An 18,773-nucleotide genomic window follows, 5' to 3' on the forward strand; every position below is an offset into this window, starting at 1 on the left:
TGTAGCTGTGTATCCAGATATTCAACATGTCTGACATCAAAGATGAAGAGGTTCCAGATTGTACAACGTATATTACAGAAAGATTTGTGCTCATCACGGGCACCACAGAGATCCTCTGCATAGTTCATATACCCACATGGGTGAGAGTTATAGTCACAGCTGACTAATCCTGGGCGTTGACCACCATGAAAGGTGGAGGTGAGGAGGTGGTTATAGTACCAGTCATGATCACTCCCTTTCACTTGTTTCAAAACAGGGATATCTCCCACAATCAACTTAGGTATCACTTTGGACTCTCACCCAGCACTTGAGAACTGGCTTCAAACTGGGTAATTCTCTGGATTTCCACTAAAAGAGCGGTCACTCCACCAAGTCACACCAGAATAATTTGAAGATAAAAGCAATCAGACAGGAAAACCAAGTGCTTTTACCAATGCCTAAATGCCTAAAAGTAAACACAAAAACATGCATACACAAAGCAACAATGAAGACATTTTGACTCCCAAAAGAAAAGTAACAATTCTTTAGTAGTAGAATGTGAAGATGAAGAGAATGATAAGATGCCTGAAAATGAATGGGGGAAAATGATTACAAGCTTATTCAAAAGCATAGACAGACAAGTTATTGAAATAAAGAAATCTATGCATGATATGGACAATAGATTCAAAGAGACTGAAATTCTGAAGAGAAACCAAACAGAAATATCAGAAATAAAGAATTCAATATAGAAAATAGAACATACAGAGGCAAGCCTCAACAGGCTTGGGAAATCAGAAGAAGAAAGAAAACAAGGAAAAAGTTAGGAAAACTCAAAACAATATCAATACAAGTAAGATAATATCAAGGGGCCAAACAGATCTATGTTAAGAGTTTTTGAAGGTATGGAAGGAAAAGAAAAAGTCCTAATAGGCATGATCAAAAAATGTGCCCTAGAGAAATTTCAGGTTGCCTTTACAGGATCCCCAATTAGACTAGCAACTGTTTATCAAAAACACTACAGGCTAGGAGAGACTGGAGAGAAATAATCTAGGACCTAAAAGAAATCACCAACCCATAACATTGTCTTCAACAAAGCTCTCATTCACACATAAAGGTGAAATAAAGACCTTCCAAAACAAACAGCAGTTAAAACAATTTGCCAACACCTATTCAAGAAATGAATTGTCAAATAATAACATATCAAAGCTTGGGAGATACAGCAAATGTGATGCTAGAGGGAAAATAATAGAAAGTAGTGCCCTTATCAGGAATCAGAAAGATGTCAAATAAATCTATCAATGAAAGTCATGGACCAAGAAAAGCAATAAATGAAACCCAAAGTTAGTGGAAGAAAAGGCTAATTAAAAATAAAAAGGAAATTAACAAAATTGAAACATAGTGATACATATGATCAATTGATTGAAGAACTTGTTCTTTGAAAAAATAAGAAAGCATTCATAATTAATTGAACACACTTGATACACACACATACAAAAGAGGAAGGAGACCCCAATCAATAAAATGAAACAAACAGGGAAATATAACAATGGCGTCCATTTCTCAGATAAACAAAGAATCATCATGGATTGATATAATAACGTGTATCCTAACAAATTGAAAAATCTGGGAGAAATGTATGGATGTCTGAATGCATGCAATTTATGTAAATTGACTTATAATGACATAAAAACTTAAATAGGGGCAGTACAATGATGTACTGGGTTAGCCCTCTGCCTGTGATACTGGTAACCCATTTGTGCACCGGTTTGAGTCACGGCTGCCTTGCTTCCAATCCAACTCCTTACTTATAGACTAGAAGAGCAGCAGAAGACTACTTAAGTCCTTGGATCCATGCATCCAGAAGAAGCTCCTAGCTCTTGGCTTTGGATCAGCTGAGCTAAGGCCATTGCAGCTAACAGAGAAGTGAACCAGCAGATGGAAGCTCTGACGTTCTCTGCCTCTTTGTTTCCATTTCTTTCTATAACTTTCTTTTAATAAAAACAAACAAAGTATGCTTCAAAAGGTAGTGTTGTGGGGCCCGGCGCAGTGGCGCAAGTGGTAAAAGTCCTCACCTTGCACGCCCGGGATCCCATATGGGCGCCGGTTCTAATCCCAGAGGCCCTGCTTCCCTTCCAGCTCCCTGCCTGTGGCCAGGGAAAGCAGTCGAGGATAGCCCAAAGCTTTGGGACCCTGCACCCGCGTGGGAGACCCGGAAGAGGCTCCTGGCTTCGGATCGGCCGTTGTGCTCACTTGGGGACTCACTTGGGGAGTGAATCATCGGAGAGAAGATCTTCCTCTCTGTCTCTCCTCTCTGTATATCCGCCTTTCCAATAAAAAAAATAATAAAAATAAAATCTTTAAAAAAAAAAAGGTAGTGTTGTGATTCTTCCAGATATTTTTTTATTGTTTAAGATGTCTTTGGCTATTAGGGGTCTCTTGTGCTTCCATATCAATTTTTGTATCACCTTGTCTAGTTCTGAGAAGAACGCTGGGATGTTAATCAAGATCACTTGAATTTGCAGACTACTTTTGGTCATATGAACATTTTGATGATGTTGATTCTACTGATCCACGAGCATGCCAGAGTCTCCCATCTTCTTCTGTGTTCTCCTATTTCTTTATTTAATGTTTTGTGGTTTTCGTCATATAGATCTTTCACATCTTTGCTTATGTTTATTCTAAGGTATGCTACTAGTACAAAAACAGGGAAGAAGATCAATGAAACAGAATAGAAACCTCAGAAATGAGCCCACAGATACACAGCTAACTAATCTTAGATGAAAAACCCATACTTAACACACATTCAAAGAAGAAAAGTTGGAGTCATTTCCACTAAGATCCAGAACCAGGCAAGTATGCCCATTTCCATCAATGCTATTCAGTATAGTTCTGAAAGTTCTATCAAGAGTCATTAGGCAAGAAGAACTCGAAAGGCAAAAAATTAGAAAGAAAGAGGCCAAACTAACTCTGTATGAAATGGCATAATGCTCTTTATTGGGGAACCAAAAGATTCCACAAAGAAACTACTGTAACTTATAAGAGAGCTTGGTTAAATTCAAGGATACAAAATTAACACACAAAAATCAACAGCCTTTGTAAGCAGAAACAATTCCATGGCCCTATTCACAATAGCTGAAAAAAATTGAATATTTTGGAATAAGTCAGACAACAGATGTGATGGATCTCCATGATGAAAATTACAAACACTAAAGAAAGAGAAGATAGTAAAATATGGAAAACCTTCCATGGTTGTGGATTGGTAAAAATTAATATAATGAAAACATTCATATTTCTGAATGTAATATATAGATTCAACACATTCCCAATCAAAGTACTTTGACATTCTTCTCAGATATAGAAAAACATGATTCTAAAATTCACATGAAAACAAATACAGCAGACCATGAATAACTAAAGCAATCTTAAATAACAAAAAGCAAATCTGGGGGCAACACAATACCAGACTTCAAAATGTACTGCAGGACACTTGTAATCAAAACAGCCTTGGACTTCCACAAAAAAACAAACATGAAGATCAAAGGAACAAAATAGAAATCCCAGAAATGAACTCATAATTCTATAGCTAACTAATTCTTGACAAGCATGCTAAAACCAATTCAGGGAGAAAGGACAGTCTCTTCAACCATTGGTGCTAGGAAAAAATTGGATCCACCTGTGCAGAATTATGAAATATGACATATATTTTATACCTTTTACAAAAATAAAACCTAACTGGATGAAGGGTCTAGATCTATGGTCTGATAATGCCAAATTACTAGAAGAAAATAATTGATTTCACTCCTCAAGATTCATATGTAAGTAAAGACTTCTTGGACCCTAGGAACACAAGCAATTAAAGCAAAAATAAACAAATGGGTTTACATCAAGCTCACAATCTTCTGCACTGCAAAAGAAACAACCACAAGATGAAGTGACAGCCAAAATAATGGGAGAAAAGATTTGCAAAATATGCAACTGATAGAAGATTATATCCAGGATCTTTAAAGAGCTCAAAAATCTCAACAACAACAAAACACACAGTGCAGTTAAAAAAATGAGCAAAGGACATGAACAGGCATTACTCAAATGATTAAATCCAAATTGTCAACTGACATATAAAAAAATGTTCAGGTTCACTAGCCGTTGATGAAATGCAAATAAAGACATGATGAAATTTCACCAATTAGAGGAACTATCACCTGGAAATCAGAAAACAATACATTATGGACAGGCTGTGGGACAAAATGTGCCATGTAACCATTAAGCAGAACAGTGAAGAGATTCTTACGAATATCTGAAAATAGTCTACAATATAATCCAGATATCCCACTCCTATAAATTCACCCAAAGGAAATGAAATTGGCAAATGAAAGAGTTGTTTGTACTCCCAATTAACAATAGATACGATGTGTATTCAACCCAGTGCCTGTCAATGGATGACTGAATAAAGAAAATGTGACATATATATATAATGTAATAGTACTCATAGAAAATAAAGAAATCTGTGATACCTAATAAACATAGCATAAAATGTAATCAGAGGACTTGAGAGTGACATTTTGGAATTTGGTTATTGTGTAGTTTTCATTTATAGGAATGGTAAGTACTATTCTGCTTTTGTTGTTTGTTGTTGTTGTTGTTATTGCAATTTCTATTTGCCAGGTTTTTATGTATTTACTTAATGATATGTTAAGCCTGTGATTGTAAAATGAAATCAAAGCATGCTAGTGTAAAATCTAGGAAAATAAAAAGAAAGAAGGAAGGAGGAGAGTGGGTGGGGAGTATGGCTACAGTGGGTGAGGGTGGGAAGTTTCAGCAAGCTCCTGAATCTGCGTGTAATATAAGTAAACTTTGAAATTTGCTTCTCAAGGCACAAGACTCTCCATGACCTGCCTGTTGCCTGCCCCCTTCCCTCATTCTGACACTTACCATTCACACTGTGAACTCTGATCATTCTAACATATTTGAAAATCCTAAAGGCATTATGGTTTTCCATAATTTGTACAATTTAGGATATCCTAGAATGCCTTTCCACTTAAATCATTACTCTTCAAGTAAACTCTTACTATCATTTGAAAATCTAATTTTCCATTTGTTATTTTCCTACAGTTCATAGAATTGCTTCTCTTTCACCCTAAGGATATCTCCTTGACTTCATTTAAATAGATGTACGCATTCCCTTTTTCCCACTTGATGGTGAGTACTTCCTTAGCAGAGTCATTTTTGATTACTAGTTTTAGTGTCTAGAACAAAATTTAGCTTTTAACAGCAAGACGTTTTGTTAGTAATATATACTGTGACATGATTTAGGTGCTGAGAACTCAAGCAAGAATAAAAGAGACAAAATTCTCTGAATTCTGATAGTATATGCATATACTACAAGTCAAAATGAATGTTATCAATATTATAATTTATATAGCAGTGTACTGTATTTTATATCGTAAGGATTTCAGTTGAATTTGCAAAGTAGTCACCAAGTAGATTTTCACAGCCTTCTGGCATAAAACTCACTTCTGGTAAAGAGATCAGGAAAGGTTCATATTTATTTTATATGATTTTTATTGAATTAATTTTTAAATTAAGACAAACATTTATATTAGATAAAAACACATTATTTTTGACATGTGTCTTTTGATAATATATACTACCTTGCACCATCTAAGACTAATTTTGTTTGTAAATGATAGCTAGGTAAATAGGTGGTATTCAAAATTCTTTGCAAATATGATTGATTGAATTATAATCAATTGATTATGCCAAGTATATGAAATTTGCTCAAGTTGTCTTCAAGGATCAGAATATAAATGGAAGAAGTTAGCAGTAATGTAATTTTTACTGTAAACATTTTATATGATATTGAATGTTCTACTTCACTGGTCCTAAGTCACAAGTCCACAGACTTTCTGCTGCTGGCTTTGACAAATTTGAAAGTGTTTCCACATGTAATAAAAAATACATGAAGGGAAAGCACCATGACATAATGGGTTAATGAATTGGATGCAATGGTAGGATCCCTTGTGGGAACAACTTCAAGTCTTGGCTGCTTTATTTCTCATCCAGCTATTCTCTAATGCACCTGGAAAAACAGCAGGAGATTGTCCAAGTCCTTAGGTCCCTGCATACATATACAACACTGGATAAAACTCCTTGCTCCTGGTTTCAACCTGGCCATGTCCTGGCTCTTGTGGCCATTTGACAAGTGAATCAAAGGATGGCAGATCTCTCTCCTTGTGTTTCCATCTCTATGTCCATAATTCTGCCTTTTAATAAGTTTTTTAAATTACATATAAAAATATAGTAGACCCTACAAAAAGCAATTTACATGAATTGTTTCATTGGATCTTCTATTCTTTCTATTTTTTTTCAGAATAAAAATTTGAGACTCAGAATTACTTAATAATCATTTCATTATTCCACTTGTAATACATTTTGAGCTCAGAAATCATGACCTTGAAAGATCCCAGGTATAACCAGGGTTTGATAAGAACTTATTCAGGCCACCAATGCTGAACGTGAGACCTTCAGGTCAGTAAAACCACCCAAACTTTTATGCAAACACACATGAAACTCATTGGGATTCAGACTTGTGCACAAATGCACAAATGGAGAAATAAAGTGTTCCAAGTGAACTAAACATGGAAGTTGTCAGACCACAAATTCAAAAAGTTGCAAGTAAGAACTTGTCATTGCTTCAGGAAGGATGAAGAGGAAATGGTACCACATTGATTCCTGTTGAAGTTGTTTATGGGAAAATACATAAACAACGTTCAGCCTCTGCTTCATGTCAGTTTAAATTCATGCTGGCATGTTTAATGTTAAAAGGTTTTGATGATATTTGGAAGCAGCAGAGAAACCTAGACAAAAGGGCCAAAAAGTATCACAGCTATTTAAGATTAATTGTTTAGTAGAGACTGGTCTATCAAGTCATTTTCATTTACCATGCACAGCTAGGATGAATGGAACTCATCTGATCTGGTTTTAAAGAAATATTGAGTCAGCATTTGGGGACTTAGGGCAGAATTAGAAAACTAGAAATCAGTCTCAATGATTGAGAAGAATGGTGATAGGAAGACTGGTGGAAAAGCCAGAAAGAAATTCTACTTGCTTTCTTTTTTTTTTTTTTTAAGATTTATTTATTTTTATTACAAAGTCAGATATATACAGAGAGGAGGAGAGACAAAAAGGAAGATCTTCTGTCTGATGACTCACTCCTCAAGTGACCACAATGGTCACAATGGCTGTGCCGATCCGAAGCCAATCTGAAGTCAGGAGCTCTTCCGGAGCTCCCACTTGGGTGCAGGGTCCTAAGGGTTTGGGTCATCCTTGACTGCTTTCCCAGGCCACAAGCAGGGAGCTGGATGGGAAGCAGGGCTGGCAGGATTAGAACCAGCGCCCAAAAGGGATCCCAGTGCATTCAAGGCTAGGACTGTAGTGGCTAGGCCACCGTGCCAGATCCTCTACTTGCTTTCTATATCTATTTCCATGAAACAGCAACTCATGAGCTCCTAAAAGCTGTTCATACCTCAGAAATAAGTTCTTCATGATGAACAAACTCAGCCAATCTAGGTTCTTTTTCTTGATCCCTCTACTTCTCCTATTTTAGCCTTGGTATGTTGCTCTTTTAAACGAAAATAGTAATATTTACATTTCAAAATCACTACAAGAATCAGAAATAAAATGTTAATACCCTGTGGTCAGGTTTGTACATACTAGATGCTGAGTGCATTTCAACTATTCTTCCTTCCATCCAGGAACCTCACTAGTATAATGAATACATCACTTGTAAACAATTAGACACACACCCAAGTCACTGATTTAGGGATTACAAAAAAAGAAAAAGGCACAATTCAGAGGTGGAAAACATCAGCGACATGCTCTAATGTTTCTCCTTATAAATCCTGCTGAAAGTGTAAAATGGTCTTGAGAAGAGAGGAGGTCACTCAGCAGTCACAGTTCACAGGCCAGTTGCCCACAGGAAGCAGAATGCAAAGGGGTTAGAAGGAAATCGACCTGCTTCCCATTAAATGATTCTTATCTTTGTGAAATGTTTTTTTTTTAGGAGAACCTTCAGGTAAATATATAGTTAAATATGCCCAAACCTAAATGATAATACTTTATGTAAAGTACGATCTCAGACTAACATATGCCAGGGAATCCAGTTAACCAGAATCAGAGCTGTGATCTCTGCCAGAAATGTCATCTCACAATCTATTGTCTGATGATGACTCCACCTGTGATTCGAACGTTCCTGTTCCTCTTTGGATATAAGTAATGCGGTATTTGAGACCACTCTGCTTCTAGCAAAAAAATCAAATTGGGTACTTTCTAACTATACGTGATGCAAAATGACTACAGTAATTATAGTTTATATTAACACCTAGATATTTCAAAACACTACTTTGTTATCAGGGAGGAAGTCTAAATAAGAATTTAGAGAATGTACTCAGCCTTATGAGAAACTGTTGAATAGTAAACAAAGTTTTCACATGTTGCACACTTTTCTAAGTGTTTTCCATAAATTGACTAAGTCAATTCTCCAGAATCTTTGGTTTCTAATTATTATTCCCAGCATGCAAAACAAATAAAGAAACACAAGGAAAAAGAATTCCAGGCTACAGTGGTTAACTAATTTTAGCCATGTGAAGTACCTGGTAAAACTGTTTGTATTTTAACCTACTCTGCCATATAATACCATTCTGATGGTTCTCAGAACATTTGGTGCAAAATACAGCAACTTTTTCCTGGTGCTGACATTTTTCCCAGCACAATGAAATTCTTATCTTGTTCCTCCCTTTACCCAACCCCTGAAGGATGGGCAAACAACTTTCTTACAATATGAGAGATATTATTGCAAAATTTACTGCCAGGTTGAGACCTTGCATGCCACACTAAATTTTTATGACAGTTATAAACACCTAAAAAATCTAAGTCTATCATGGGACTGCTTATAAATCCTAATAATAACTGTGACCAAGCAGCATCATAAAAGAGTCTAGTGGCTAAAGTCAAGTAAGGAAGAACAAAGGTTTGGATCATTCCCTTAGTTCTGTGCTTGACTCTTCTTTGCAAGGTATTAAGAGAAAGGGGGAGGTGAGCAGAGATGGGAGGAGAAGGAGGCTTCCCATAGGAGCCCTGGTAGATCTAATTTTCTGAACTCCCGTTTTCTTTTAAGTAAAATGGTATTCAATACATTGTAAAGTTCTTTGAAATTCCATTTTACTAAATCCGCTCAGGATTTAGAAGGCCAATTTAATAAGTGATTGTAGAATTCCCGCATCCAAGTGCTGCCTCAGGAGTTATTCCCCTGTTGTGTGTTTCTTTTTAAGTATTGGAAGGCCTGGGGACATACTAAACAGAATTACAAAAATGAATTATACAAGATGTGACTTTAAAGTAATGAGACCAATTCTACAAGACACACCTGAAAATCAATGACATTACCAACCTCATACTTGTACTTTTAGTCAAAAAGGCACAACACACAATCAATGGGATTAGGAAACAAAACAGGATTAGAAGGATACACAGCAAACCCAGAACAGTGTTTATCCCTAGGATTAAGGGAACTCTAGTTGACTCCATAATGTTGTAATTTTTAAAGTGCAATCTGATCATGTATTTTTTTTTTTTAGTAATTCATTAAACTTGTTTTGGTCTTAAAAGCATCTAAACAAGTTAGGAAAATGTCAGCTGCTCAAATTTTTCTTCAGGATTGTCAAAGAATAGGTTTTGTGTTTTCAAGAAATTATCAATTATCAAGTCAAGACTCAATTCTTACTCCATATTGGATTCTCACATCATGTTCTCTAAACAGAGACAGGACAAATGAGATCTCCGTGTTTGCATTAACACACTAACAGGACAATGTCACATTTTGCACTAGACTTTATTAATCACTTGATTTCTGTAATATGCATAATGAGTCCATCATTATTTCATTTCTTCCTTTTGATTTGTGAAATTGTCATGCTCTGGATTAGACCCAGTGGCTGGTTTTCATATACATTGATCTTCTGTGTAAGAGAAAATCCTCTCTCTTTCTCTCTCTCTCTCTTTTTAGATAAGAAAACAGAAATTACTGGTTCCAGAACTTTTGTTATTACAAGCATGTAATGGAAGATGATGATGAGAACTATATTTTTAAGCAAACATCCATCCATTGACCTGACTCTTGGAGTAAGTTGGATGTAAATGTTAGGATATCTAATGTAAAGACACAGGGAAAATATTGATCTATAGGAAATTAAAAGTAGCAATAGTAATTCCCACGTCTCTTCATCCACCCTCACAAAACACTCCCAGCCTCCTATAAAATCTTGGAAAACAAAATAATAGGATGCATGATTTTTTTGGGGGGGGGTACTGAAATTCCACTGGTATTCATTATGCAGTACAAAAAGGCTTCTAAGAGTGGAAAATTGTAAATTTTAGCAACATAGCGGTGTTAACAGCTGAGATTGCAGAAAAGTATTCGTTCACACAGTAGTATTATATCTCTCCAACTAGGCAGAACAGAGAGCAGGAAGGGAAAAGAGAACCCGTCTTCATTGTTGATCTCTAATGACCCCAGTGGGGGCGGGGGGGGAACAGCTTTTCAGAATCATCACTTAGGGAAATAAATCTGTAGTCCTTTTCATTTCGTTCAGAAAGGCACCCATGAATATATTCACACATAAAGTCACTGACAACAAAATGTAAAAACAGTGGATCATAATCACTGAGAAGAGATTATCAGGTCTACCAAATACCCTAAGCAGAACGTGGAAGGCAAATCCCCGCGGATGAATCTGGGTAAGACATTCTTGACTCTTTATCAAATAGTGAAATTAACTGAGCTATGCCTGGTATGACGGCGCCCTGAAGCCAACTGATATTCATATGAGATCTTTCTGGGTTAACACTCCAACCCAGGGAATTAAGGTATAAATACCAGTTTCAATCCCTCCAGCTGTTTGCTCCCATTTGGCAAGCAAGCCATGTGACACTCTAAGCTTCTACTGACAGTATATGTGCATTAGCAAATAAGATAGCATGGGAAAATTAATCCTTTCAAAAATCAAATTAATGTGTTTGTAAATACCATTTTCAAGTTATTTTTTAAGCTAAAAATTTTAAAGAAACTGGGAAATTAAATGTTTTTCATTGGCAGAAGTCAGAGATAAAAGAATGCCTTGATGATACTAATAGAAGTGCAAAGCTTAAGTATTGGCATTGTACCTACTTTCACAACCATCCATCCAAATATCTGTATCCTGATTGTGGTGTATGAACAGGGAAAGTGTAAATGTTCTGGATTCAGGCACAGAATTTATCTCTTGAAGCCCCACTTCTTAGCTCAATATCCCTGTTAAAGTTATTTCATTTGTCTGGGTCTTAGTTTTTTTTACCTATAAAATGGAGAAAAGGACATCGTATATATAGTACAAACATAATCCATCATTAACAGGAATCAAAGTAGGTATTCAATAATTTCTAACTTGCTTGTTCCTGTTATTGATAAAAATGAATGGCATTTTTAATAACTCCCTTCCTTTCCTAGGAAGAGACCCTATAAAGCACTGAGAGGAACTAAAAGATCACAGGATCTGTTCAACTACTCGTATATGTCAGACATTTCATTTCCCACTTTATATGTGTTATATAATGAAATTGTCCAAGTAACCTTCAGAAGCTGGTATTCTTAGCTGTGTTTAAGATAAGATGGCTGAGACTGAATAAGGTTAGGTAATTTCCTTAGAGTCACAGTTTTACCTGTCAAAGGATGCTAACCTGAGCTTTTCTTGAATTCCATTTGTTCATCATTACTTCGCTAATTGACTCTTTGCATCTTTCCAAATTCATTTTTATCCAGGAGACTATGTCAGGTATAATGTCTATGATCATAAAATTGCAGTTTTCACTAAATTTGTCTTTTGGCAAGCTGTACAAAGAGCTGCAAATATGGTTTAGTAACTTTGTGATGATGTCCAGAGATCTCAGTAATGCAGAGCTTGGAATTTCAACTTCAGTATTTCATAGATCTTCTCTATAAAAGAAAGCTTGATTTTTCTTCATCATGGCAGAAGAAAAGAACTCGCATTTCCAAGGTTCAAAATGAACCCTCCATATCCTGTATATATATTTTTAAATCGCCTTGGGTGACAGTTGATCAAGTATTCTGTACTAAGTCAAAACTGTTTGTAGGAACGTTCCAGGAAACTGTAAATTTCAAAGCATGTAGCCCTGCTGTCTTCAGAGTGCAATAGCTAGCAAAGTCATAAGGGCATCAAGGGCTTATGTTTATTTGTTGGCCCCAACTAGTACAAACTACAGAGATATAATAGTAGAACACACACACCAGACAGTCACACATGATGACCTGCATTTGCCGGATCACTGTTTTTGTTTGAAAACATTTTATTCAAAAAGACTCATATTAGCATTGTTAGAATGACAGTTCAGATTGAGCAACTACCCACTGTTGGATATCTAAATACTCTTGTTAAAGAGGCCGTTATAAGATGTGCTTAGTATAGCACCTTTCATAGAACTATCTGAATAAATGTTTGTCCAAAAAATGAATAAATTAAATAAGTTTAAAATGATTGAAAATATTTTTCCTCTTTAAGATGTATGAATATATTTTCTTGGTTAAACTCACTGTGTACATGCTTTTAGGATTAAAAAGTTAAGTTCTCACTTAAGTAATTCTGAAAGTATTAGCTTGTAATAATTATATACAGTATGTACAAAGGCATATGAAATGTACCAAGAGAAAAACACACACAGCAACACCATGTATTTATAAATATCATACTCTAAGTAACAATTATTATATCATGTTCCATATATGAAATGGAGAATATGGGCAGTGCAATAAACTCACTATTCATTTAACCATGAGCAAAATCAAGTCATCCGAAAATTTATAACTACTTTAACAGTGCTATGAAAAACAATAATAGCTATCTTCTTTTGTACTGCTGAGGGTCACTTAGCACATTCATTCTCTGAGGAAGTACAGTGTCTTATGAAATTTATTAATTAACTCAAGAAGACACTTTGGTAAGTCACTTATCCGTTTTATATTTTGTTACAATTCCTCATTGCTTTCAGAATTGAGTCAAAATTACATAATTCGGTACTCAAAACTCTGTGGTAATTCAGGCCTTGCTTTCCCTTAATAGCAACTAGGAAAATGTGATTTTGGTTGCATTCTATTGAATATTGACTATAGCTTGCTTAACTAAAAGGTAAATCTGTTGGGAGGCAGTGATCTGACATATGCTTTTCCAGAGGAACTGAATTTTAGGAGCTGCATAGACTTCACATGTCAGAATGTATCTGCAAACAAGGACCTCAGAGATGTTGAGCCTTTGGATCACTCTTTTTGAATCCAGGGCAAAAGGAAGCAAGGCATCTGCTTAGCCTTATCCAACAGTATCCAGAGGAGAGCAGCAGTGTTCCCCACATAAAATCAGGTTCCTATTACTATAGCAAAGTGAAACAAATGCTAGCAGATCTCATAGTCATCTGGTTTTCCATTTCAATTTATTTTCTATTCTTCTTTTTCCATTTCTGCAGCTTTTGCAGTTCCACCAACCCAACACATGAGCTTATTCCTTCATTTCTTTGCCATTTTGTGCTTGTTTTCCTTGACTAAAGTATCCCTCTTTTATGCTCTCATAATAACACAAATCTACCACACTGTTCATCCAATGTAGTCAACAGATTGAGAAGTGACCAAGTCACAAGCTGAAGACAAGGATGACTCACTCAGCCTTAGTATTGGCAGGACTGACAGGGTCCTAGGGGGCAAGGAGAGTGTATTTAATTACTCCACTTACATGAGATGAGTGCCACTCAGACTTATTTCATAAGCATGAGTTGATGAATCAGGCATCTGCATTTAGTTCTCCCTTATGTATTCAAGGTTCTTATTAAATCATCAAGAACTTGAACACTGTGTGCCTGTTAAGAGAAAAATCAAGGCCAACCGAGGCAGGGCTCATTGTTGTTAACTGTTGCTACCTTGAGCTCACATTAGCATCAGTGAGTTAGAAACACAGTTGAAGAAAGAATGATGCCTCATTGATTTCTTATACTCTGGAAAATTACAAGACTCCTATAGGTGAAATCATTTTGAGAATTAAAACAAAAAACTATTGGAGAACACTATCTTTAAAGTTGTAAACATTTTCCACAAGAAAATGGTAGCAAAAGAATCAAAAGATCCCAAAGAAGAAAGAATACATAACATATACATGCATATGTACATATATATAAATACATACACACTCACAAAAACCTCTTGTCACTTAATTCCTGAGGTGATTATGAAGCATGTTGAGCCCTTTGTCATGTTGTATATGTAATATTTTCTGAGTTCCTGATACTGGCCTGTATTTGTTTAACATCAGTCTGCATTCACTTCCCCCCAGCCAGGGGGATCACATGCACCAGCTGTTTACACAGCTTCAGGAAGAAGAAGGGGAGTGGCTAGCTTGCTCTGCACACTGTCTCATGTCAGAAAAGTTTCCAAGTCACTGAGGGATGTATGAGACCACAGAGTTGAAGGAAAGTTCGATCTTCAGTATTTTCTTTTCTGTCTTCTTATGTTAAAAGTATTAAACACAGGCACAGTTGAGTTCTCATTTTGTGGGAAGATTGCAAGTCTTGTTTCCTGATGGCCAGAATTGTATGGCAGTCAAATGTCAAGCTAGTAAAGACCCTAAATCTTCCATAACCTCCCCATGTCATCTAGGATATGACTTAATATGCAGTCACCCTTGAGGCTTTTGTTCAGGCAGCTTAAAAGATTTGCCCAGAAAAGAGGCTGAAAACATGATGATGGCAAAGCAAAACCAATGTTGAGATGAAAGTTTTAAGACAACTAACTGGTAGTATATGGAATACAGCCTTTAATGCTGACCTGGATGACCACTCAGAGACTTCATCCACAGTTTCTTCCTATGACATATACGATGACCTCACTAATTTTTTTTTTGTCACTACTGAAAAATGCATCCATTGTGGAAAGGCATTGATGCTGTTCCTGGATGGCAGAGGAATTGCATGACTTAGTGCTCCTTAGTTTGAGCTTCTAAGGGCATTCTGAAAAGAGTACAGGCAAAATCATAGAGGTCTAGGTATTAGAAGCAGAAACCTGCATACCACTGGAGGAACTACCCACAGAAAAGACGAATTCACACTGACAGTTCTTGAAAGCCTCTGTGAAGTGAGATAGCAAGCCAAAGCTTATGCTTTGAAAGTTTACAAGCAAGTGTTACTCACCAAGGCAAAAGACACTCACAAATATTATTAGCTCATGCAATCTGTTCTGAGTTCTGTATAGTGAGAAGGGCACATGTGAAACAGCCTCGTCCAGGACAAATAATGTTTCCCAAGACCACTAGAGAAACAGGAAGCAGGGGCATGCTATCTTCAGGTCCCAGCTCCTGAGGATTTTTTGTGCTGTGCAACGTGAATGAGAGGTATACACCTAGGAATGGAGAACAAATATGTCAGATCTGAGCCAAGAAAATCACAGGAAGTGATTCCCTAGCAATGTAACCTCCTGCCTTTTGCTTCCTTTTCCTTAATATCCATTTTCAAGCGTGTTATTTGCCCCAAGTATTATTGAATCAGAAATTAATGCTACATATCTTCATTATACCATATTTTTTTTCATCAGGAAGAGAAAATTTCTTAAAATGAGTTCTCACGTTTAATTTTGCTCCAAGAATTAAAATGATCAGATCATTATTGCACATCTGAACACTGCTTTATTTACCATAAGGATATAGGACTATGATCGTGAAGTTTCAGAAACATGTTCTGACTAAAGGCAGTGGAACCGTAAGGAAAAGACACACACAGGAACACGCATAAGACCATAATGTCTTACTAACATCCTGCAGTATTCTTCTGCCAGCTATGCACTAAAGATGCAAACGACCCAATGGCAGAGGATAAATCACAGTCCCTGCCTGTTTCCATTTGGTATGCCTATGTTCACAACCTTGATAGCAATAAGTAAACCTTCTGTTTCTTTTTCAAAATTTTTATAGGATGCGCTCATGTCCTTTTCCCCCCTATTCCTCCTCCCACAATTCAGCTCACTCTGAAAATGCTATAAAGTTTCAGAGAGGAGGTTTGCTCAAAGCAACTACAAGTGAAGTGCATGTACATAAATAACGTAGCCTGACTTTTTGTTTAATGTCCAAGATGATTGGAACAGATTGTATCATGAACTACTTTCCCTTTGGCTAATTAAATAGCAGTCCCCACTTACCATAAAGCATATTCTTATTAAAACAAGTATCTATAGTCACTCTGCTGGATAAATTACTCCCAAGTAAGTGCCATAAAGCCCATTACATTCCTGCTTTAGGAATGGAGCAGGTCCAAACAGACAATCAAAGGATTTCACTGGGATTATTTTAGATTCGAAAAACTAAGGGAGACATGCGGCACTGACAAGATCATAAAGGCATAAAGGATAAATTAGTGGTTCCATACCAAACAAAGTGCTGCAGTTGTATCATAGTATATCCAAAAGTAAAAACAAATTCCTACTGTATTAACCTCCGCCAAAATGGAAATCTGTTTATGCAGAAATAAAAATGTCATGAACAACTGTTATCTCCCTTGCAAATCAAAATGCCCATTTTGAATAATAATAAAAATCCTTCCTAACCAATAACTATGGAAGTGTACCATAGGAAAGAAAATGTCTTCATTCCAATAAATTGTATCTTACATTTAATAGAAAAGGTTATGTTATGATTTATCATATTAATGAGGCTTTATTACATGGCCACATTTTCCTTGCAATGCATTACCTGCTAAATGATGCTTTTTTACTTTTTAGGAGAAAAATTCATAGAACAGCTTCCATGAGATTTTTCTTGCTGCCAGTTGTTAAATCTTTCAAAAGCTGTCAGCAGCCTCAGAAATGAAGTTCAAAATACCATAGGCAATGTAGGCATAGGCATAGCCAGCCAGTTTTTAGACTGTAACACAAAACTGCCAGAGAAATATCTAAGCACCAGTGATTATTTAAAACAAGATCACGTTATCTAGTTTGTCAATGTAAAAGGACAAAATCAGTAAAGGGAAATTTAATCCCCAATTTCCATGAATACCACTGGATATTTGAGAGCTAATTGATATTTTCTCAGACTAACTTTTCCTTAAACTAATTGTGCAATGGAATCTTCATGTGCTAATCCCTAGTATGCCCTTACCAATGCCAGCCATGTGAGTGTGGGGCACTCTTCACCCCAAGCAGTCAACTGGCTCACTCTCCTATCTTGCCTCAATCAAGCTGCCCTTTTCATTGAAAGTGAATGGATGGTGAAGATGCTAGCGTCTGCCCCAGGAACATCTGCAAGAGTAGCCATTCTTGCATCTTCACATGGCCTTCTGAGCTTTCTCTGTGTCTTCAGCAGTGGTTCACTAGAGTACTTCTGAAGGACGAGGCTGCCCTCACATTGCAATCAGAGCAGTGTCACCTGGGACTCCCTCCGAGTATTTCAAGCAGATGACAGTGAGCTAGTTATCTGATGGAAGCAGAGGTGGAACATTTGATGTACCTTCCTGGATAAGCTGCTGCTGCTGTCACATATTTGGTGCTTGAAGGACTGGAGAAACGAAAATGGGTGCTGTCATTTCTTAGGTAGTGGCTGCCTTTGCTGTCAGCTGTGACTATGCACACCTTTGGCTGCCACTGATGTGTGTTACAACCCATCATTCATTACACACATTATTCTGAGAATTTAGTATGTGACAGATGCACTTTAGGTGCTGGAAACCAAAGAGAACAGGACAGGTAAGGCTTTTACTCTCAAGGAACTTGAGGTCTGTGAAGGAGGAATTACCAAGTAAGTATTCAAAGAAATTGGGATTTTGGAATCTGAAAAGATGCAAATTAAGAAGAATCTCTGGTATGTTTTTAACTTAAAAAAATGATGCAAATAAAATATCAGTACTCACATGTTGCAAATTCTCTAAAATTTAGTATTGTAAAATTTAGTATTTTAGTGTTGTAAAATTGTAAAATTGTTCCCTCCTTTCTGCGATAACTTTCTCTCAGGCAACTGCTATATTGACCTTTAGAAACATGTGGGACTCGAACCCTTGTTGTTACAGCAGCCATATTTCAAATCAGAGGACCTGTGTTCAAAGCCTAGGTGCAGTTCTTGCCTCCAACTTCCTGATAATGCAGATTTCAGAGACTTACTGTGTATTCAACTTCTGGTCATCCATATTAGAGACCTGTATTGAGTTGCAGGCTTTGAGTTTTGGCCTAGCCCAGTCCTAGCCAACTAAGACATTCAGGGAATGACCTAGTGGATGGAAACTCCTCCTTGTGTCTTTGTCTCTCTTCTCACTCTCTTTGCCTCACTCCAAAAACAAACTCAAAACAATTGGAAGATTTCCATTACATGTGTTATGCTTTTATTCTTACATGAATAGGATTATACATTAAATATTCTACAACTACAAATTGTACCTAGGGACATTTCCCAAACCATATATATTGCAATTATTAAACAACCATAGCCTTTTCTGTTGCTGCCAATGTAACAAGCAAAATTAACACAAACCAGATCACTTCCACCTCACATCATAGATGAGATGGTAGGTATTCTTGCAGGGTGGGGGAGGAGAGGAGACAGTGGGGCAGGAGAGGAGAGGGGAGATCAGGAGAAGGGAGGAGAGGAGAGGAGAGGAGAGGAGAGGAGAGGAGAGGAGAGGAGAGGAGAGGAGAGGAGAGAAAAGGAAAGGAAAGGAAAGGAAAGGAAAGGAAA

The sequence above is a fragment of the Ochotona curzoniae genome, unplaced genomic scaffold (genome assembly GCF_017591425.1).
Source record: "Ochotona curzoniae isolate NIBS_2020 unplaced genomic scaffold, NIBS_Ocur_1.0 scaffold_1037, whole genome shotgun sequence".
Taxonomy (NCBI): domain Eukaryota; kingdom Metazoa; phylum Chordata; class Mammalia; order Lagomorpha; family Ochotonidae; genus Ochotona; species Ochotona curzoniae.